Source organism: Colletes latitarsis, chromosome 7, assembly GCF_051014445.1.
Source record: "Colletes latitarsis isolate SP2378_abdomen chromosome 7, iyColLati1, whole genome shotgun sequence".
Lineage (NCBI taxonomy): Eukaryota > Metazoa > Arthropoda > Insecta > Hymenoptera > Colletidae > Colletes > Colletes latitarsis.
This window is the reverse complement of record NC_135140.1, coordinates 6,135,316-6,159,765: the sequence shown is the minus strand read 5'-3', so window position 1 is coordinate 6,159,765 and position 24,450 is coordinate 6,135,316. Positions and strand designations below refer to the sequence as shown.

The window sequence follows — 24,450 nt, the reverse complement described above, 5'->3', positions numbered from 1 at the left end:
AAAACGCACCCGACAGTAGAAGACCTCATTAGGGGGGGAAACCATCAAAATTTTCAAGAATTTTTTGAGCGTAACTATGAAATTTTTTCTGTTAAGTGTTTAATGTTTTCGAGAGTATTAAATGTAATATTGAATCTTCTGTAACTTTGTCATTTTTGCGAATTTTAGTTTAATATTTTAGGTAATTCTTAAAACCCCAAGTATTGGAAAAAGATAAACAAAGAATTTCTACTTTTTCAATCCGTCACAATGGTTTCCCCTCTTTATTCCTACACGGGTTGGTTTGTTGGGAACGATACTTGGATTTAACAGAGTTCAGAAGAGACAAAGTTTGGCTTCTTACATTATACAGAGTGTATAATATAGATTGTGTAAGTACAGTAGGATATCTCAGTACATCATGTAATACTAATTGCTTTCTCTTGGATGAAAGATCTGAAGATATGAAGGTCAATCTAATTTTCTTAAATGGAATGCTACGTTTCATTCTTCAGAAAGTAATATTTCGTTATTCTTAAAACCCCCAAGCATTGAAAAGAGGTAAAAAAAAATTCGATTTTTTCAATCCGTCAGTGGTTTTCCACCTTAAGAGAGGAACAGTTTTCCCAGCGTCATTAGTCACTTTTCAGAGGGGTACATAAAAAATGTGTCGCGATAAACGTGGCCAGCGTCTAGAAGAGAGGTTCCCAGCCCGAGAATATTTTGCATTCGTGTACCAGCACGTGGGTTCATCCTGCCATTCCCGTATCTAGACAGCGCTCCGCTAGGCAGATAGCCCGACTTTCGCGCGTTCAGAAAGGCGGAAAGAATGGGACAAATGTATCCTGTTTTCCCGTCGTTTCTTTTCCACGACCCTTCCGCGAGATAATAACGATCTACGAGAGGTGGGAAGGGGTTAGGTAGTTTTTTCCAGGTCGACGTTATCCCGGGTGCGTTCTGTAGCCAGGAACGCGTACACGCATGCTAGGGAACCACCCCCGTAACTGTTTGCCCGGAAGTGACGCCAAGTCCGGCATAACGGATCTGTAGAATCCCAGTGTTGCTTTAGATGAGAAAATAGCGCGCGGTTACACGCGGCGTATCGCGTATCCGGCTCGTAAATTCGGCCACGTCGCGATCCCTCCTTTGTTGTTCTTTTCGGAAACCAGCTTTTCGCGAATTTTTTCCCGACCACGCGACAGCGAGGAAATTTTTATTCGCGGACGAGGAATGAGAATTTTTAGATTTGTTCGTAATTTTCCCCGGATTCGCGTTTCGATGGAAAATTCATTCGTGAAAAGTGGAATCCCCCTGCATGGTCCGCGTTGGGGATCCGCTGTTTTTAATAACAGAACTATCGAAGTGGCCTGTACGAACCGTTCGTAATTTCTAATAAAAATTGTGGAAAATTTATTTATAAATAAACATTTATTTTCATTAAAGTGTGCATTTATTCGAGCATTTATCGTTTCAATTTCTTTGGTACAAATAAATCAGCATAATTGTAGTTCTGGTGTTAACGATTATTCGAGACGAATTTAGGTTTAGGTTTCTGGCGGTTTTGAAGTATTATTTATTATAGCATGTAATCCTTCGATAACGTTCCCTGGAGGTACTTGGAAATTGTCGATTGTTATTTTGTTAAACACTGTGAACGAGTGAAACAGAAAAGAGTGTTCGACGTTTGTTTATACCGCAGATTTAAAAATCGTTCAGAAGTCAAAGTATACAGGGTGTTCGACCACCCCTGGGAAAAATTTTAATGGGGGATTCTAGAGGCCAAAATAAGACGAAAATCAAGAATATCAATTTCTCGACTGAGGCTTCGTTAAAAAGTTATTAACAATTAAATTAGAAAATTTCAAATCGTTCTGGAGAAATTATTTTCGGTTGCGGGGATCAATTACAATCATTTTTGGTTATTAGACATAACCTCAAAATTCTACCTACTTTCGAGAAAAAAATTCGAGAAGGTGTGAAATTTTTCGACATAATTAAAAAATTTTAAATCGCTCTGGAAAAATTATTTTCAGTTGCGGGGGACAATTATAATCATTTTTGGTGAATAGACATACTCCCGAAATCCTACCCACTATTGAGAAAAAAATTCGAGAATGTGTGAAATTTTTCGACAGAATTAAACAATTTTAAATCGTTCTGGAAAAATTATTTTCGATTGTAGGGACCAATTATAATCATTTTTGGTCAATAGACATACCCTCGAAATCTTAACCATTATCGAGAAAAAAATTTCTTACCGAAAATATAATTTCAAGCCGGAAATGTCACTGCAAAATTTCGTGCGTATCTTTAAAACGTCATAACTTCCGAACGGATTGGACGATTTTAATGTTCAAAAAGCCAAACGCCGCGTATTTTAGTGTAGAATATGTAGCAATTATAAAAATATTCGAAAAGTTGTTCCTTGACTCTGCAAAATGAGAAAAACCACATAAAAATGGTCCAATTTTCAAAGAGCCATAACTCCTATAATAGTGAATATATTTCAATGCAACTTTTTTCTGAAGTAGGGCTCATGGGTACCTACAAAAAAGTATTAGACAACTTTTCTGTAGGACATCAAACGAAATTATTAAAAATCAAAAACCAATTTTTAAGAAAAATCGACAGGGGGTAGGTGCCTAAATTTTTCGACGAAATTGAAAAGTTTCAAATCGTTCTGGAAAAATTATTTTCGGTTGCGGGGGTCAATTATAATCATTTTGGGTGAATAGACATACTCCCGAAATCTTACCCACTTTCGAGAAAAAAATTCAATATTGGCGGAACTTTAAACGTTAATAACTTCTTAACAAAGCTACCATCAACAAATTGGTATTCTTGATTTTCGTCTTATTTTGGCGTCTAGAATCTCCCATTAAAGTTTTTCCCAGGGGTGGCCGAACACCCTGTATAGTTTCTTTTTTAACAAAATAACATGATTTTCATATCGTAGCTCAAGTTTAAGATAAGAAGGCTGATTTCTTAGTAACGTTACACTTTTTAACAGATTCATTTTTAATCTTTTCAGTGCGTTCGACGTTCTTATGCATAAGAACAACATAATAAATCTTACAAACGAACTTATTAATAATTAAATGAGACTAAATTATATTTAATTGTCTGTTAAAGGAGCAAAACGTAGTATGATGCAAAATGATCATTAAAGAGGTTACTTTATCATTTCAAATACACTATTCTAGTCGATCAATAGCCTTTTGTTCGGTCTATTATTTATATTTGTCACGTATTTCGCATTTATTCGTGAAACGTTAAATGCAAAACGTCAAGTATGTAATATGAGAATTTATATAGAGAAAAATATTGCCATGACGCATCGGTATAACCGTGTAACTGCGTTAAATGTTTGTCAGGCAATTTCAAATGAATTTCAATCTCGATTTCAATCACAAAACGCAACACAAAATGGGAAATTACAGGAAAAATGGAAGAAAAAACGTCGAGGCGAGTATGAATATTTCATTCGACGGTCTTTCTCGCCTTTGTTACTTTCATATTTATGTTTGAAAAAGGCGAACCGAATGAATTTTTAAAAGCAATTAACTTTCAAATCAGCATCAGGCGACAGAAACACGAATGCGTGTATTAATTACAGCACGCGGAACACGATCGAAATTATTTTATTGAAAACGCGACATGTAAATGCGTTTAAAAAATGTTGAAACTTCAGCTCGATTCTCATTCTTCAAACTACATTAAAACACAAAGTAATAATTGTAATCGAAGTATTTCTGTTTGTTACATTATCACTGAGTTTCGAAAAATGTTAAATATTCGAAAAAATCTTACTTCCTATTTTAACTTTAATATTACATTCACTCGTGCATTTATTTTTACAGATATGTTTTTCTAATACATACATCGATTGAACTCGCAATACGCTGACTTTTACAAACATTAAACACAAAACTCTCAACGAGGGGGCGGAAACTGTTCTATTTACCATACGTTTGTTTCGCAAGGTTGAATTTTACTTTTCAAATAGAAATCTATGTTTATCAATTCTTTTTGTACACAGAATATACGTACCAATGTGGCCTTTTTCCAGTAACGTCCCGAACTATTAACAGTCCCAGGCGAAGCGTTTCGAACGATTCGTATTAATTCGTTCGGTAATCGAAGGCCCAATGTTTCAGAAATTGATCGTTTGACCAGTTAGCGTGTGCAGTAATAAAGGATGATTAGTAATTACGAAAGGGGATGGTAAACGGGCAAGTTTTATCAGGCGCGCGTACCCGCGACCCATTGATGCAATTCTCTCGTTATCCTTGTTCATCCGTTTCTCGTATTTCGTTGAACACAGCACGAAATACGGAGCGCCCTTTGCTCGTAAAGGGACACAGGGATATACGGGTTGCGGCACGGACGCGGAAAAACAAATCGCGTTACGCTGATTATCCGAGACGAGGTTTAATACCGAACAGAAATACTAACTACGCGACACACACACGGCGAACAGTTAAACGAAACGCATTTTACGAGACAAACGGGAGGTGGATCGAGTAATGAGAGAAACCATTTCGAACCATTTTTGAACAGTGGTGGACGTCGTAGAAAAATACAATTTTAGTTTCGACTGGACTCACAAGAGACGAAACTACTTTAAGATGCAGAAAAATTGGAAATATTTAGGAATTTTTTTTATACGGGGAAAATAATTAGTAATATTTTTTAAATTTTTACGTTGTTTTAGTACATATCGAAGGAACTAATACGAATTTTTTTACTGTAAAATATTAATATTTAGATCATAATATCGGAGATCTTCAACATGTGAAAAAGTTCTTTTTTTGTGTACACTGTAGCATCCACAGTTTTTACCTGAGAGAAAGGAAAAATAATATTATTAAATTTTAATAAGTCTTTTCTTGAATGAACCTGAGAAAATGGAGAAGAGTAAGTAATTGGATATTCTACAGGACTTTGAACCAAAAAGTACAATTTTCACGAAACTGATTTTGTTTATGTAAAACTAATATTGTTAGAGTCGATTTAGAATTAACTGTTCAGGTTAAATCAGGGTGAAATTATCTTATTTAGTAAATAAAATGTCTTCGTAGTCGATAGGTTAATTACTGTCGTGCATAGAAAATTGATAAAAATTTTGAAAATTTCGAGAAAATCGCTTTTAAAATATTGAAGTCGATTGTAGATCGAGAGTCCTGATCTGAAATACGACCTCGCGATAATCGGCATACGATTCCAAGTCTCGACTGCCCAGCATTTTTACTTTCCGACCTATACCACGTCCAATATTTAATATATTATTTATTTTTAATATTTCGTCCACAACCCTTTTGCTTGCAAAACTGCACTAATTCTCTTTAGCATACTTTCTATTACATTTTTTACAATAATCTGGAGATATTTGTTCCCACTGTTCTTGAACTTCTGTTATGCAAATTCGTGATTGAAGTTGGTTGGGAGTCATATAAATCCCGAAGTCGTTTTTTCAGTAATCCCCATAGATTTTCTATGGGGTTAAGATCGGGGCTCTGTGCAGGCCAATCCAAAACAGAAAATTGAACGACAAACGCTTGGAACGATATTGTAATACTTCCCAAACTGCTTATTTAGTTTATATTCAACCACAATAAAAAACTTTGTCGATAGATTCCAGGGGCGCAGACAAGAACGAAATGTTATATAAATGTTGGTGGTTTAAACGCTTCCTTAGAAAATTGTAAACAAAAGTGCGTAATTCTAATATTCCATTTACAAATGACGACCATCGTTGATAATGCAAGATTCATAACGATTGAAAATGGAATTTTTCAGTGTAGGAAGTTTATTCGTATTTGTTTTAAGGCACCATCAATTTTCTGTATTATTTGATTAACTGTAATTAAACGATAAATGGAATTGGATGTAATTAAACAATAAATGGACTAGAGTTCCTCAAAATAAATATTTAGTACGCTGGAAACATTAGTTTTCTATGTGTAGAAATGTCTCAGTCGCTTAAATTTTACTGCGAAAGACAGATATATTCTATAGTTCAGTGGCGTAGTTAATTTTAATCGTTCCCGATGCCACAGTAAGTATTCAAAGATCCATATTAGGATTTCCTTGTCACCAATGACCACCGTGGGACAGTCAACTTGTTACTTTCATCCCTGATCTACCTTACTCTAATGCTTCCCACTCGAAGAAAGGAGGCGACGCTTGTCGTCAGAAGTCTAATCCTTAAAAAGAACATTTCTGTGACCGAGATAAATCCGTAGGTTTAGTACTTTCGAAGTATAATAATCAATTGAAACATAACTAAAAGAGGGTGTATTCAAATGATTCTATTTACAAAAGCAAGTCAAAAGAGTAGAGTAACATTTCTTCGTTGAAGGTTTTCTTTCAAAAAAATGTTATTCTTTCCTTTCCCTTCAAAAAAATGTTATTCTTTCCTTTCAAAAAAAGAAAAATGTTATTCTTTCTTTTCTACTTAGTTTTCCACGTAAAGCCACCCCTTCCGGTGCACCCTTTATGTTAGCGACTCTTACAATGAAAAATTCGAACAATTTTAATGTATTGAGTTAAATATTTACGCAGGAATTGAAATATTCACGAGATTAAACGATTATAGAACGTATTAAAAGAATACAAGCATGTACGTGATTTCCATCGTTAGCAATACAGACATAGTAATAGGCTTTCGGAGAGTCGGGAAAATCACTACAACTACTACTGTTCGATTTTAATTCAAACTTGGATTCGTCACTCCAAATGATCGATTTCCAGAATGAAATTGGTTTCTTATAATACTCTTGTGCAAATTTTAACCGCTTCAATGCGTTGACTTTAGAAATGTAAGGACGTTTTCTTGAAATTCGACCGTATAGTCAATGAGAATCCAAACTAACCTAGCGAAAAAACTCTATATTTACGATGACCTATGCAAGGCGGATCGCAGCCAATTTGCTAATATTATTTAGTTTTTAATTAATAATTGCATTATCCAGCTAAGAATAATACGATTATTGATTAAACGCTAAATAATATTACCCAGATCTCACCACGTGGAGGTTGCTGCGAATGGAGACCCACCCTAACCGAATCCCATCCACCCTCCATTAATAAAGAGCTTCTGTGACCAACGATCGTTGGTCGAGGAAGCAACAAACGAAAGTGCAACCAATGAAAGGTGCACAACCAACGAAGAGAGTATTTGAACCAAAACGAGAGTTTCTATTCAAATAGAACCCTGTCTGACATAATAGTTAATATAGATACCGTTGGTCGAAGAAGCAATAAACGGAAACGCAACCAACGAATGAAACAACCAACAAAAGAGTTTTCTGAGAAAGAATTTGCCTGTAAATGCCCATCAACAAAATAACAAAATATAGCCTGCCTGATAGAATAGTTAATACAGCCAACTAAACTCCTGCCTAACTATAAATCTAAATTAATTTACATCCTACCTATCTGATTATTTAACAAAATACATTAAAATATGTACTTGTTTGATGTTCTGTTGTATCTTCTGTTTATCCCACGATGATTTCCTGAAACACAAACAAAACAATATAAAACAAAATTGTAACAATTCTTAATTCTTACTTCTGTAAACCTAGAACTTCCATAGGAGTATGCTCTGTAACAGAAATTTATTTAATAGATTAGAAATAGAACAAACAAAAATTTGACATTCGTAAACCTACAGATACTACAACTACAGGCAAGTGCAGTGACAAAGTGAAAATAGTACATAATATATGTTACTTTGATTCTACAATGTATTCGTCGCGAAATATCTTCTTGCACGTAAATCTAATGATATATTTTAATAAGTAAAGAAAGACTATGGTTATTTTCGATATCGAAGATACCCAAAGTCGTAAAATCAATTATGAAAGTGAATTTAATTATTGAAAAATATAAAGAACAACCGGAAACTACAAATTTGACACTAATTTCAAGATGAATATAATTACAAGTAAAAGATATTAGAATCCTGACTCTACTTTCGATCGACGGTACGATATTTGTCATACTAAAAATCGCGGCGTGCAAAAACATCGCACGCTTAAATAAAACGCGACGCGACCCGACGCGTGCTCATAGTGTGCAGTGAGTGTGGGTATCAAATTGATCCCCCCCGGCCTTGATTATCAGAAAAGCAAGTCACGGTTGAAACTGGTCACTCTACTTCTCTACGTACACCGCCGGGTCCCAGAGAACACACGATTACAAAGGGACCCAACTTAGTACTGAGAAAGGACCTGAATCAAGACCTCTCGACGTCGGTTATGCTCTTTTCCGGATAAAGAGGAGAATAATCCCTCCGCCAAGGCCCCACTTAAGCTGAACCAAGCTGCACCGGGGTTGAAGCGGTTAGAGTTATCAGACCTACTACACAGGTGATCACATGTTTCATTCCATTAAACAGAGGTGATCGAGCAAAACTCTCTGGTCCTTTCAGTCGAGACATAATCTCGGAAAGCGAGAACCAGAGAACGAGCGGACGAGAGAAACTGATGTATGTACTCGTTATATATTCATTTTAAAATGAGTGTCAAATTCAAAATAATTGAATCTACTATGACATTTGTCATCTTAAAAATCGCGGTATGCAAGAAGATTCTAATTTTAAGCAAAAGATCCGAAGATAAAACAATATACATGTGTTACTATTCACGCGGTCATTACACTTGCCAAAGAGAACACGTATACAACCAGTCACCCATGTCGGTTAGGACGTTTTGTCCTAACCGACATGGGAGCCGGAGAAATAAAAATCATATTCAACTCACTGATTCTGGCTGTTACTCACCACGGCCCGGCATTGGTCAGCATTGGTCAGCATTGGTCAGCATTGGTCAGTCCTGGTCAGTCCTGGTCAGTCCTGGTCAGTCCTAGTCAGCTCAGTTCACTAATGGCCAGAGGTAGGCCCCCGAATTCGCGAGACCCGTACTGAGAGAGTACGCTAGCAGTGACTCTTTATATACCTCTTCCTAAGGTGGATGAGTGGGGAGACGCAGACCACGTTGACAGTTAAAGACAGTTTGGTCTACCGAAGAACTATTTCGGTTAGCCCTACTTTTTGGCCATTCCTGGACCTTTGATCGTGATGTCAGCCTCACTGTTGACCATCGATGACCATTACCTAATCGTTGTTGACCAGGGAATAACCAACGACCCATTAAAACCACGACAAAATCGAAGATTAAAGCCTTCTTACAAGGATCCTCTTAAAATTTAATGCATGATCTTTTTACCATTTTGTTCCATTTTGAAGGAGTGTATCTCAAGACTAGGAAATAAAAAAATAAATGTTAATCGGACATCGCGGATAATCGGTACAATAAGACATACAGTAAGGAGCATAAGTGACTACAAGTTTTGCATAAATCATTATTTATTACTAGGAATATAAAAGAATAACAAAAAATAAACATTATAATTATTTTTATCACAGTTAGAAGTAATATAAGAAAGTCTTTCAGTAATTAACATCTTATTGTTTATGAATAATACGAACAATAGATTGACTCAGTTTTGCACCACGTCCAGTATTTGACAATATTTAATATATTATTCAGTTTTAATATTTCGTCCATAACCCTTTTGCTTGCAAAACTGCACTGATTCTCTTTGGCATATTTTCTATTAACTTTTTACAATAATCTGGAGATATTTGTTCTTGGATTCTGTTATGCAAATTTGTAATTGAAGTTGGTTGGGAATCATGTGAATCCCGAAGTCGTATTTTCAGTAACTCCCATAGATTCTCTATAGGGTTGAGATCGGGGCTCTGTGCAGGCCAATCCAAAATAGAAAATTTTTTAGTATTGAGCCAATTTTTCACACTTTTAGCAGTCTGCTTAGGGTCTCGATCATGCATGAAAATTACATTTTCTTCTTCGAATGGCATATTTTCAACAGCATCTGTGAGATGATCTTATAAAATATCTTTGTACATATAATGATTCATGATGCCATTAATTTGGTGCAGTGATCCAACATCAAATGCTGTTAGGCACCCCCAAAACATTAGGGATCCGTCGCCATGCTTTACCGTTTGCTTTACATGTCGTGGTTTAAGCCTTTCATTTTTACGAATCCAGCACCAAGACATGCCATCTGAACAAATTCTGATAATTTTGGTCTCGTATGGCCAAATAACCCGTTCCCATTCAGTAGTTGTCCAGTTTTGATACTTTTTGGCAAATTCCAAACGAAGTTTAATATTTTTCTTTGATAACATTGGCTTCTTTTTCTTCTTAATGCTTCTAAAGTCAACTTGTTTAAGGGTCCTTCGTGCTGTCCACTTATTTGTATATTCGTATCTTCTTTTAATAATTGTGCAGCCATGCAGCCATTGAAGCTTCACCAGATGTGACTGAATCATTATTATCCAGAAGCTGATCATGCTCAAAATCTAATCAGACCTTAAAACGAGAGCATAAAATTTAAATGTAAAGTTTCATTGAAATTCATTCAACCGTTTAGAAACAAAAAAAAATGTTTTTTTTATTAATAGTCATAATATGATCAGGGGGTCTTAAAACGTGTATTTCCGCTAAAACAAATTTCGAAATTTTTTTTTTAATATGGCATCTTATACCTTAGATAGGTCGGAAAGTAAAAATACTGGGCAGTCGAGACTTGAAATCGTATGCCGGTTATCGCGAGGTCGTATTTCAGCGGTTTCTCTTTTACAAGAGCAAGAAGGAAAGGCTCACACTAGCGTTCTTTATCGTTTTCCCGAAATTGTGCGAAATGCCGAGCTCACGTATAGGTGACTCGTGCGGTAGGATATGCCTGTTATCCCCACCACTCTGTTAGACACTAAGAAAGTTCGTCGTCACTATTGTCGATTTCGATGCACTCAATTATGTCCGATCTAGCCACACTGCACGTAGTTGATCGGAGAGGGCGCCACCATGGTGTTAGCGGATGCGCCACCTTTATTCGTTAGTTCGTCTTGTGACACGTGCGGAAGATGTATCGATATATAGTTTTTCTTATAAAAGGTTAACCACGGGTAAACTATTTCTTTCTTACCGTGTTCAACTCCTGCCACATACCTCATCAACAGGTTATGGGCCCAGGTAATCGTGATTAACGGTGAACAGAAAATCGGTAAAGTAGTGAATTGCTGTGTCGTGAACGTGTGGAATAAAAAGATAGAAACATTATGAACTTGTGCAAAATAGAAACCCGTAATAAAGATAATTGTGATATTTGCAAAGTGCAAGTGGAAGCATTAGTAATCAAGAATGATTCGTGGGATTATGTGAACGGTACGTGTGTGGAGCCTGAATTAGTCGCCGGAAACCTAACCTCTGAAGCGGCGGTAAGCACGTGGTTAAGAAACGACTGCAATGCGAGATCGGACTGGATACCGTCGATTGATTCGTCTGAGCTTAAACAGGTAAAAGGTTGTAAAACTTCACGTGAAGTCTGGTTAAAGCTAGCGGGAATATATCAATCGACAAGGCCGGCACGATAAGCGATGCTATTAAAAAACTAACCTTGCACCGCATGCAAGAAGATGATAACGTTCGCGAACACGTTCGGAAAATGTATCGAAATATATGTAGTTTTGCTTATAAAAGGTTAACCACGGATAAATGATTTGCAACATATCTCATCAATATAATTGACTAAAAATAATTTTTCCAGAACGATTTGAAATTTTTTAATTTTTTCGAAAAATTTGTTCACCTTCCTGAATTTTTTTTTCTCAAAAGTTCGAAGGATTTCGGGGGTATGTCTATTCGCCAAAAATGATTGTAATTTATTGAAGTCGATTGTAGATCGAGAGCGCCACGTGGTCGATCGATGAGGGCGCCACCATAATGTACGCGGATCCGCCATCTTTATTCGTTAGTTCGTCTTGTGACACGTGCGGGAGATGTATCGGGATATAGTTTTTCTTATAAAAGGTTAACCACGGGTAAATTATTTCTTTCTTAGCGTGTTCAATTCCTGCTACATACCTCATCGACAGGTTATGGGCCCAGGTAAACGTAATTAACGGTGAACAGAAATACGGTAAAAGAAATTGTGAATTGCTGTGTCGTGAACGTGTGGAATAAAAAGACAGAAACATTATGAACTTGTGCAAAATAGAAACCCTTAATAATGATAATTGTGATATTTGGAAAGTGCAAGTGGAAGCATTATTAATCAAGAATGATTCGTGGGATTATGTGAACGGTACGTGTGTGGAGCCTGAATTAGTCGCTGGCAACCTAACCTCTGAAGCGGCGGTAAGTACGTGGTTAAGAAACGACAGCAGTGCGAGATCGGACTTGATACTATCGATTGATTCGTCTGAGCTTAAACAGTTAAAAGGTTGTAGAACTTCACGTGACCGGCACGAAAAGCGATGCTATTAAAAAACTAACCTTGCACCGCATGCAAGAAGATGGCGACGTTCGGGAGATGTATCGAAATATATGTAGTTTTGCTTATATCATGCTAACCACTGGTAAACTATTTGCAACGTACCTCATCAACATAATTGACCCACGCAACTAAAAATAATTTTTCCAGAACGATTTGAAATTTTTTAATTTTGTCGAAAAATTTGTCCACCTTCCTGAATTTTTTTCTCGCAAGTGCGAAGGATTTCATGGGTATGTCTATTCACCAAAAATGATTGCTATTAACCTCCACAACCAAAAATAATTTTTCCGTGAATTATCTGAAATTTTTTAATTTAATTTTTTAATAACTTTTTGACGAAGCCTCAATCAACAAATTGATATTCTTGATTTTACCTCATCAACATATAGTTTCCATTCATACTTATAAAGTCGACATACAATTCTATTGTGCACGTTTATTGCGCGTCTATCTTTGGAATCCAGATTTCGTAATAATAAAATAAAATAATTAACTTTAATGCATTCAAAGCAAAAATAAAATTTACATTTAAAATCAATAAAAAATGAAAAGCAATAAGGCAAGTGCAAAGAAATTTATTTGTTTATTCAATGAAACTGTTCAAACTTTATTTGTTCGAATAAAAACGAATAAAAGCGTATTTATCTTTCGTTTGTTTTCTGATATTTTTATCCTGATAAGAATGTTTCCCCCGATATCTGTTGGACGTTTCAAAACATCGAGAAATAAAAAAAAAACCGATGAAGGGTTTAAATTTAGGCCAATCGATTTTTTCGTAAACATTGGCGATGCTTGACGGCTATTCCACGAGCAATTTTGAGGAATTTAGCATTTGGTGGAGTTTGATAGTCCTTAGGATAATCGTCGTCTAATTAGATGCAATTAATTTCCGGTGATTATTGCTGCTCGAGACGGTCATTCTAGTGATTACAAATTTCAGGCTAATCGTACCACGGTATAATGGGCGATTATTGGTGGTTTCGATTGTACGCTCTTGCATGCGTTGAACCGCATAATTTTGATAGTATTGATTTTCAATCTCGTCACGTAAATACCGTGGTAATCTTAGGAATAATTAACACGTCGGCATTGAAACAATTTAGCCACCTATCTAGTCGAAATACAAGTTTCAATTTATACGTTTCGATGGGGCGATCTAATATAACGTTTGAGGTTCGGATGCTGAAATCATGCTGATTGCTATACGACATCGCTGCTAAATTAACACACGATATCCCGTGTAACAGCGATCACGATCCTTCAATGTGAAAAATAATTATTTAATCAAGATACCTTGACTTTTTATTTTTAACGAAACTATTTCTGACTTAATCGCATTGTAATCATTTAAAATAATTGTAGGACAATATCTATGTAATGTAACATACGATAGATTAATATTTATTATATTTTTTTAGTTATATACGTAATAGATACAGACTGTAGTTCTGTTGAAGTGGAGATAGGAAAAACGACACAGGAAATTTTATATGGATTTTTTTCCACATTTTGTTCGAAGTGTATCGATGCGCTAGCAACGTGAAGTTGAACTTGTTTTTTTTTTTTTTTTTTATTTTAAATGGAACTACATTTTTTTATATAGAAATCCATTTCTGGAAACTCGATATCTTGGGAGATATTCCATTTCACGTTTAATGCTATAAAAAGTACAGAAACTTTCTCTATTACATTCCAAACATTTTTATACTCGTCTCTTATATATTTCTTATTAAATTGTTTAGTTTTTCGGTGCCAAAGTTTGAACAGTCGATCCGAATTTTTCTTTTCTCTGCATTACTAGAAATTTCTTCCTCCTTTTCCACCAATAAAACCAGATCGTTTGTATGAGCAAGTGGCGATATCTTTTCACCCTCATTCTGTGTTTTTTATAGTGACACCTGTATGACCAACGATTAAATATTAAGTATGTGTGAGTTTAACCGGCACCCGTGAATCACACCTCTGTTCAAAATGCCAAGCTATTCTCCTCTTTTACCCTAACCTTGCACCTCGTCTCCTCGTAAAGGTCTTCTATTCTTCCTTGCAATACTTCCTTTTCAATGGCCTCCTATGTACTTCTCCACCATGTCGATACAAAGAGCGTAATTGTTTTCCCCTTCTTTTTTCCTATTTTCTTTTCTATTCCCAACACATAAACATTATCCATTGTACCCCTTCTATTTCTGAAACTTTGCCTGGTATTTCTTCTCTTTTGTCTCTTCTCAACAACACCATTGTGTACATTTAAATAAATAACAAACAAACATAAGAAGAACCGCAATTCCTACGAAAATAATTTTATTTCAATTTAAATAATCACATGTTATTAGTAACGAATATTCGCGAACAAAAATTAATCACAGTTCCGTAGACAGTTTTTAAAACAAAGAAGTAAATTAAATAGGTACAATTAAAAATATGATAAGGCATTATTATGAAAACTTTCGCTTCATTTACATGCGTGGAAATAATGTATTCGTCAATATTTTTATAAACAGCTTGTCAATTGTATATTTATCTTTAGACATTGAGTACTCCCGGAAGTGAATTTCAACTGTTCAAACACGAAAGAAAAACACTTCCTTTACCTTCTTTACTCGTAATTCGTCCCGTTGAGGCTTTTACAATATTACCTCTGTCTTTGCTTTTTTAGCTTTTCTCTTTTTAGACCTCCTCCTTTGCCTTTTCAACTATCCTTCTTTTTTCAGTCTTTCAATTTCATCCTTCTTAACTTGTCCTGAAAATATTTTTCATAAAGTTTACCCGAGACGATAGTCGACATCCCCCCTCCCTTCGCTCGTCTTTTCTTTACCTCTCTAATACTTGGACGTAAAAGTGTCCTTTGAAGGAACATAATACCAAGTGTTTATCTCCAAAATCTGTGAATGAATTATTTTGAATATAAAGACCTGCTCTGCTCGCACGCAGTTTCATAATTTTTTTAACTTTCTAATTTTCCTTGTTAGAAAACGATTGATTTTATTATTGTTCACTTTGTTAATTAAATTCTAGTATCGTTTATGTGCGTATATAACTAATTACAATTATGATATAATCAACAACATATTTTGAGCAATAGAAACAACTATTAACAATCTAATAAAGATGGTTTACTTTACACTACTTCAGTGGGGCAAATTTTGCATTAATTCAGTAAATATTTTTTAATTTATATTGTATCTATTTTCCTACATTGTCTCTTATAATAAAGGTTCAAACTATATTTTAGTATCTTTTTCATCATATACTCAACTCAAATAAATACTATAAAAACAACTCTTAACAATACAATAAAGATATTTTATTTTATACTACTTCAGTGGGGCAAATTTTGCATTAATTTAGTAAATATTGTTTAATTTATATTGTATTCATTTTCCTACATTGTCTCTTACGACAAAGGGTCAAACTATATTTTAGTATCTTTTTTATCGAATAGTCAGCTCAAATGAACACTGTAAAAACAACTCTTAACAATCTAATAAAGATGGTTTACTTTACGTTACTTCAGTGGGGCAAATTGTGCATTAATTCAGTAAATATTTCTTAATTTATATTGTATCCATTTACCTGCATTGTCTCTTACAGCACGTAAAATGTAAGGATCAAAGTATATTTTAATATTTCTTTTTATCGAGTAGTTGACTCAAATAAACATCGTAAAAAATGTTTCGACTCGGTTCCAGGTTTCCCCTGTTCGAAATGTCAAAGGTTGGCTCGAGTTTCGCAATAATTTTCGCGCTGGATAACGTTCTGGAATTCATGACAACGAGTAACGTCGATGGAAACGAGAAAAACGAACGAATTGTCGGACCTGCGCGAATCGAATTAAGGTCGGAACGTTGAAATAGCCGCGCTCGTAAAGATTTCGGGGTATCACGTGTACAGATTGAGCCGAAAGCTGTTTGAAAAATTGTCGAGTCGGTGGAAAACGGATTACCGTTGACGGATAATTTTTCACGAACTTAAAGATCGCGAACGGTGGAGGGGTTAAAAGGTTATCGAAAATGCAAAACTTCGAACCGAATTTTTTGGAGGAAAGGGCGATTGGGGCAAAGAAATATAACGAATGAGTGAGCGTCAGCAAATATTTTTATTGAACAGAGACGACAGCTAAGCTATATAAACGGTGTTATCTCTCATCCAGTAATATTGATCCTTTTTGGCCAGCCAACGTTTTTATTTCTTTGTTCGACGCGTCGTGTTTTTTTATTTCTTTGTCCAATGTAGTGTCTATAAAATATATCTTACTTTTTATGAGCTGGACTGTAAAATATCGATGGGATCGGCAGTTGACACGTACTATTTCAATGCGAACGTTTTATGTCAGTAAGAGGCACATAAATTCTGGAATTTTATAAAATGTGGTTTACTTAACAAAAGTGCAGCATAACAAATCGACATTTTCGTGAGCATGACGAATGATACGAGTTTCAAATATTGTGCTTTGAGCAATAATTTTTTTTTTATTTACATACCCACGAAATCCTTTGGAACAAACGAAATGACTTGTTTACAAAACGAAATTAGGTAAGGTCTAAAAGTACTGCAAAATACCACGATCCTTGTCTGTATAATGTAAACTTTAATTTGGTGGAGAATTTTTGGAGAAATCACGCCAAGTGATTTACTTGTAAATTACTTAGATACGCAGAAAAATATATTATTACTAAATCCAATTGAAAACTCTCTAGAATAACTAATTTCAATGAAGCGTGCAGCTGAACGACCGGACGAGGTTAACGAACGTGAGGTCTTGATAAGATACGAATACATTAAGATCTGAAAATAGTTTTCCCTTAAGTAGCTCAGATACGTCTAGTTTCAGGTCTCGCCATTAAGAGTCAGGATATCTCATTCGAATCGTGATTTTCACAAATCTTTCCACGTTTTCACCGAAACTTTACGACTTTTGTTTGACGTAATTGCTACGTTTTATTTCGCTCTCGGCCTCGCCACGCTAATTGAGATTATTTCAACTGCTTATTGCATTAAAACTTTGCGTCGCGAGGGGATACAAGTACCAGTCCAATCTCGAACTTTCCGCGAGATTTGTAAGTCTATCATTTTTAAGTAAATTCCCGTGAAATTAATGCAATACCGTAGACATATAAAAATGGTAAAACACAAGCCAACGGATGTTTTATATTTTACATTTTTTGACCCATTTACGATCCTTGGGAACAGAATATTCTTGTACGCGAATATTGAAATTAACAACATAATTATCCTTGACGATAGCAATATCTAATAGTAATACACTTTAATATTAAATCGTTAATTGTAATTGTTGAATAATAAATGAAAATATTACGGTGGTATCGGAACGCCAAATTAATCAACCGTATTACCGACGAGGATATCAAAATATAAATGTGGAAATGTTTGAAAGTAATAAATTACCTGATTTTACCAACCTAACGGAATTTTATTGGCATAAAGCTTGATGGATCATACAAATGAAAAAGAACGGAACAGAGAATATGCAAAAATTGCTGGAATGTATTCGTATAAAAGTACCGGTTCGTTGGAGTGTACAAATTGCAATTACGTTTTCATACAAAAAGTAGAGCAGCACGATCGATTGTAATACATTTAAAAGCCGCGAATAATTCGTGTATTGTCGTTTTATAGACATCGTTAATTCTCGAGGTTTCACGGAAACGTTTCGACGCGTTAATAACAATGCGCCGTACGAGCGGATAATTGTACCTCGAATTAACGGCTTTTATAAATTCTCGTTTCCGGTCACTTTCAAATGTTAATTACGATTACTTCTGATGCTTTTAACGCGTATGTTAACGTTCGTTATTCGGACCAGAATATTCTCGTTAGCGAATTCGCGTGACTAGCACTCGCAACAAACCAAATTCTCTAATTAATACGAAAAATTCAAGTATCGCACATGTTTTCGATACAAGCAATTTCTGCACGCTATAAATTTCCTTAAAAGTTGACAGTACGCTTTCTCAGAAATTTATACGTAAATAATATTTTCAAACTGTATTTCAATCGCATCGAGATTTACTTTGATCGTTGAGAAGCTTTAAAATCAAAGGTGATATACAGGGTGTTCGGCCACCCCTGGGAAAAATTTTAATGGGAGATACTAGAGGTTTCTAGAGGATTCTAGAGCGAAAATCAAGAATATCAATTTCTTGATTGTGGCTTCGTTAAAAAGTTATTAAAAAATTAAATTAAAAAATTTCAAATTATTCTGGAAAAATTATTTTCGGTTGCGGGGGTCAATTACAATCATTTTTGGTGAATAGACATACGTTCGAATTCCTACGCAGTTTCGAGAAAAAAAATTCCTTACCGAAAATATAATTTCTGGCCAGAAATGTTACCTCAAAATTTCATGCGAATCTTTAAAATGTCATAACTCCTGAACGGATTGGACGATTTTAATGTTTAAAAAAGCAAACTACGCGTATTTTGATGGAGAATATGTAGAAATTCCAAAAATATTCGAAAAGTTGATCCTTGACCCCGCAAAATGAGAAAAACCCCATAAAAATAATAAAATTTTCAAACAAGCATAACTCCTACAATAGTAAATATATTTCAATAAAACTTTTTTCTGAAGTAGAGCTCATGGGTACCTACAAAAAAGTATTACACAACTTTTCTATAGGACAAAAATAAAAATGAAAAACGAATTTTTAAGAAAAATCGACAGGAGGTAGGTGCCTAAATTTTACGACGAAAAAAAACAATTTCAAATCGTTCTAAAGAAAATACTTTTGGCTGCAGGGGTCAATTACAATCATTTTTGGTGAATAGACATACCTCAAAAATCCTATTCACTTTCGAGAAAAAAATTCGAATAAATGTGAAATTTTTCGGCGAAATAAAAAAATTTCAAATCATTCTAAAAAAATTATTTTTGGTTGCAGGGATCAATTACAATCATTTTTGGTTAATACACATACCCTCGAAATCCTACACAGTTTCGAGAAAAAAATTCCTTACCGAAAATATGATGCCTGACCATACCGTTGATATGTTTCCCTGAAATTTCATGCGAATCTTTAAAATATCATAACTCCTGACCGGACTGGACGATTTTAATATTTAAAAAAGCAAACTACGCGTATTTTTATGGAGAATAAGTGGAAATTCCAAAAATGTCCGAAAAGTTGTTCCTTGACCCCGCAAAATGAGAAAAACCCCATAAAAATGGTCAAAACTTCAAACAGTCATAATTCCTAGAATAGTGAATATATTTCAATGAAACTTTTTTCTGAAGTAGAGCTTATGGGTACCTACAAAAAAGTATTAGACAACTTTTCTGTAGGGCGTCAAACAAAATTACTAAAAATGAAAAAGTAATTTTTAAGAAAAATCGACAGGGGGTAGGTGCCTAAATTTATTGGCGAAAAAAAAAAATTTCAAATCGTTCTAAAAAAATTATTTTCAGTTGCAGAGGTCAATTACAATCATTTTTGGTGAATAGACATACCCTCGAAATCTTACGTACTTTCGAGAAAAAAATTCTTTACCGAAAATATACTGTGTGACCGCAAATGTTTTTATAACTTTTTAACGAAGCCTGAATCGACAAATTAGTATCCTTGATTTTCGTCTTATTTTGGCCTCTGGAATCTCCCATTAAAATTTTTCCCAGGGGTGGCCAAACACCCTGTATGGAGAATGGATGAATAAGGGTCGAACAATAAAATTTAGGGTGATTCTTTATGCAAACACGAATCAAAAGTGAAGAACAAATTTTTTTAATATCGGTCTTCTTTATGGAGAAAATTAATTTTTAAATTTTTGGAGTACGAGTGAACGTGTCCGACCATTATTCGTTATTACTACTTAAGTTCGTGTTTGGAAGTAGTTACAGGGACACTGTATCACCTGTTTCCGGTTAATCTTACTATTTTCTAACTAGTTAGAATAAAGAAAGCGAAACAAATAGCGGAGTAACATTGTAAACGTTTCTAAACAAAGTTTCAAGTAGAAATGCCCAGTAATGGTCAGACGCGTTTCACTGATAAGTAAATATTAATTTTTTCCTAAATGAAGGCTCGTATCAGAAAATGTTACTCTTGATCATCGATGCATCTTTGCACGACTATTCATGCTATTTTTAATTAAAACACATACTTCCATCCACTTCTTTAAAAGTAATGTTTTTAAACATTTTAGTCGACCACTTTGTCCAAGAAAGGAAAATCGATACGTTGAACTCTTTCTATGATCTGTCTCAGTACTAAAAATGTTCATTTACTTGATACATCATATTTTATTTCTATAACAATTGTTCTTTAAATGATACGTCGGTGTTACAAATTGGGACGAACGTACAGCGAAGTTCATTTGTGAATATTTATTCAACCGCAATGAGAGTCTGATACGAGTTGACATTACACCTCGAGTTAAGGACTTTTGATGTTACACGATGACACCATTTCGACTAATTAGCGCGGAAACCGACACGGATCGCGGAGTTAAATAATACCGCGACATTTAAATAGCTCTGTCGCCAAAGCAACGTTTTTAAATTAAATGCTCCACGCTGTTGTTTGAAACTTTATGCAAGACTCTCCCCGACAAAAATAACATTTGTTATTGATATCGAATACATCGAATGTAGGTCGCGTACCTTCGCATTTCGACTCGAAGGATGAAATAATTTAATCGGGAAGAGGTTGAGGAACTATTTGAATCAATAATAGCGAGCTAGTTCGCCTTGGACAAATATTGGTATTGTTTGGTTTTCTTTGAACCGGCATAATTAATCTTTTAAGTTTAAGACATTGGAAAAAAAGAGGTGATTGCAATTTTGGAACGAGTTCAAATCCAACAAATATTTATTTTATTTAATTGAAACAAGCATCACGTTTCCTGGAAATACGGGTGAATAATTACGGAATGAACGTGGTTGCAAATTTCAGGGCAAGTTTAGCCGGCGCGAGTCATTACTTAATCATTATTATCTTTGTATATTGGATTCATCTTCAAATTTACGTCAACATTTTACGAAGTTCGTACGTATTTGGGTAACCAGGAGTTTGCCAAGCAATATATTCTAATAAGGGAACTTCGATGGCCCGAAAATTGAGATTTCTTGTAAACATTGTCTATAGAGTTCGATATTGATTACTCAATACCGCGTAAAATATTGAATCTTCGAGTTCGAGGCTATTTTCGCGTCTAGTTTGTTTCCCAGTTTCAAGGAGCAATCATGCTATTGCAATAAAATAAATATAAAAACTAGTTTTCATCGTGAATCGTAAAAATATATTCCTTTATAAAACTCCAAACGATTCTGTCACTAAATCTTATACGATATATTAAAATGAACACATTTTTACATTTACGAGGAATTCGAAAAACAAATTTAAACAAAATTAAATAGTACACGTTTGAAAAATTGTTTTATGCTATTGCAATAAAATGAATATAAAAACTAGTTTTCATCGTGAATCGTAAAAATATATTCCTTTATAAAACTCCAAACGATTCTGTCATTAAATTTTATACGATATATTAAAATGAACACATTTTTATATTCACGAGGAATTCGAAAAACAAATTTAAACAAAATTAAATAGTACACGTTTGAAAAATTGTTTTATGCTATTGTAATAAAATGAATATAAAAACTAGTTTTCATCGTGAATCGTAAAAATATATTCCTTCATAAAACTCCAAACGATTTCACGAAGGAATTCGAAAAACAAATTTAGAATTAAATCGTACGTCAAGAGATTAACAATTTGAGAAAGAAAGGGTCGAGAATACCGAGTGCCAATTTGTATAATTCAATGATTATCTCGCGCGTGAGACAAAAACCGTAACGCGAGGACGCTTTAGCAGAACGATTAATTGGAATATCGTGAAAAGTAGCTTCCTGAGGGGGGAAGTAGGTCGAAGGGAGATCAGCGCGTGAACTGTGAGGAAGGAAACCGAACCGGTTCGAAGGACCGTGCACTTTTAATGGTATACGAGCCGTTATTTCCGAACCAGTGATCCAAAGATTGCACGACCGAAAAGTAAGCAGCACAATTTTGACCAGAAAAAGTGCAGCGAAAGCCATCGGAATCGTCTCGTTTCTGGGACACTTCGGATCATAGGCTCCTTGAAATCGATCGTCCTTTTACATTTCGCTCTTTATTTATCCGGATTCTCTATTCGTATCCACGGTTCGACCAGCGCGGTGAAAAACAATGCGTGATCGCGTCCACGAGCGACAGGTACTTTCCAATTTATTCGCCAACGCGTCGTTAGACCTGCCATTCGATTTAGATCGCAAGAGATCGATTCTACTTCAACAAATACCTCGAGCAAATGTTTCGTCGACGAATGAAATTTTTAGACGAAACGACGATTAATCCGTTGGAGGAAACGGATCGTTCCGGACGAGGTAATATTTTGGTCGGACGAGCAACAGTAGTTTTGAAAGTTTTTATCCGCGTGTCCTTTCCTCGCTGTTAAAACGCGGAAACTTGGGAAACACCTCGTTAAAACTTGAGAGTTTTTAACTCCGTAATGCTCGCGGAATCGTTCCTACCACTGTTTTATATTTCTGCAAAGCTTCACGGTGATCGTGTTTATCGTCACAATTTGACGAGAGTGTCGTCGAACGGTTAGACTCCGTCTCGTTGGGACTGGTTTAAATTATACGTACTGTAGCTCATGATTCACGCGAGAAAATACACGCGTTTAAATTTTCACAATAGGTTAAACACTTATCGAATATATTAAGTTAATATTAAGTGATAGTAAATCTAGATTCAGCCAGTAGTTCTATTCTTTAAATACTAACTTATTGAACAAATTTTCAAAATAGGTTAAACACCATCTTATCGAATACATTAAGTTTGATAGTAAATCTAGATTCAGCCACTAGTTTTATTGTTTAAATACTAACTTATTGAACAAATTTTCAAAATAGATTGAACACCAACTTATCGAGTAAATTAAGTTTGATAGTATTATTGTTTAAATACTAATTTATTGAACAAATTAAGTTTGAAAAATGCATAAGTAAACATACATAACTTGTGTATTTTACTTTTATGAGCTACTGTGCTCTGAAATTACTCTGAAACGATTCGAGGTACGATTGAAAACTCTTTTACAATTGTTCCAACTTAACGTTCGATGGATATAAAAATGGAGAACGGACAATTTACTTTGAGTACGCGTACTCGCAACGGCTGAGAACGTATTCGGTGCAATATCGTTCCCGTGAATGCCAATAGTTTATTTGTAATGCAGACGATTGATGTTGAGAAACCACAGACGCATCACAGGTTTAGCATTGGCTACTTTGCGTTGAACAATCGATAGTAAAATAACTTACGAGCGTTACAGTAAAACAGAAGGGAACTTTGTTGATGGGAAATAATAATATTCCACGCGATTGAAAATTAATGTTCGTGAAATGAAAATGTACACCTTCTTGAATCCTAATGGGCCCTTTGTCCTGTTGATAGTCGGATGCAATGAAACGATACTAGAAAAAAAGTAACGTAAAAGGGGAAAAAACAGAATAAAGGGATATTCGTTCTGGAAAGCGATGTGGGTTACGGTCCTAGATAAACCGGCGAGATAGAATTTGTTCAACCGACGACACACATGGTTTTAATTAAACCTTTGTCTATATGTCAGCAGAAAAAAAAACGTGAATCGCGATGAACCGGGTTTGGAATATTTCTGTACAGACGATCGTTTCACAGGGGGTATATCGCTGCTGAAATTTTGACGCCTTCAGCGACTATCCGCCAGGGTTTGTAATTATTAATCAACACTCGAGTATCCTATTATAGAAAATAATCCAGTGTCAGTTATTAATGATATTAGTACTGTATTAGTATACAACTAACGATATTGCTTATTCAAGTGAATTTGATAATGCAAAAGTACAGAAAATATTATTTTATTGTTTAAAATGTAGAATTTTCCAGATTCTTAGAATCAGTGCAATTGCACGCTAGACGTTTGAAAAACAGTGGTCTATTAAAATAGAAGGGAAACATGCAAGACGAGTTTTAGAGAAATAAAATTCAACAGGTAATGGGGGAACTTCATTACGTTAATGCAATCCGTTGTTTTTTTCTGCGTACGATAAAAAAAAGCAAC

At 35.0% G+C, this 24,450-nt stretch overlaps 1 protein-coding gene across 3 annotated transcripts in view; it reads left to right on the top strand.

Moving 5' to 3' along the window:
• LOC143343161 (zwei Ig domain protein zig-8) overlaps window positions 1–24,450 on the top strand; it is a 341,606-nt gene that overhangs the window by 167,748 nt on the left and 149,408 nt on the right. Inside the window, exon 1 of one of the 3 annotated variants that reach the window (XM_076767764.1) lies at window positions 12,133–12,212. The exons of the other annotated variants lie outside the window; for them this stretch is intronic. The gene's annotated coding sequence lies outside the window, so the exon portion shown is untranslated. Of the gene's footprint in view, window positions 1–12,132; window positions 12,213–24,450 lie in introns of those variants that run through there. 3 annotated transcript variants of the gene reach the window in all.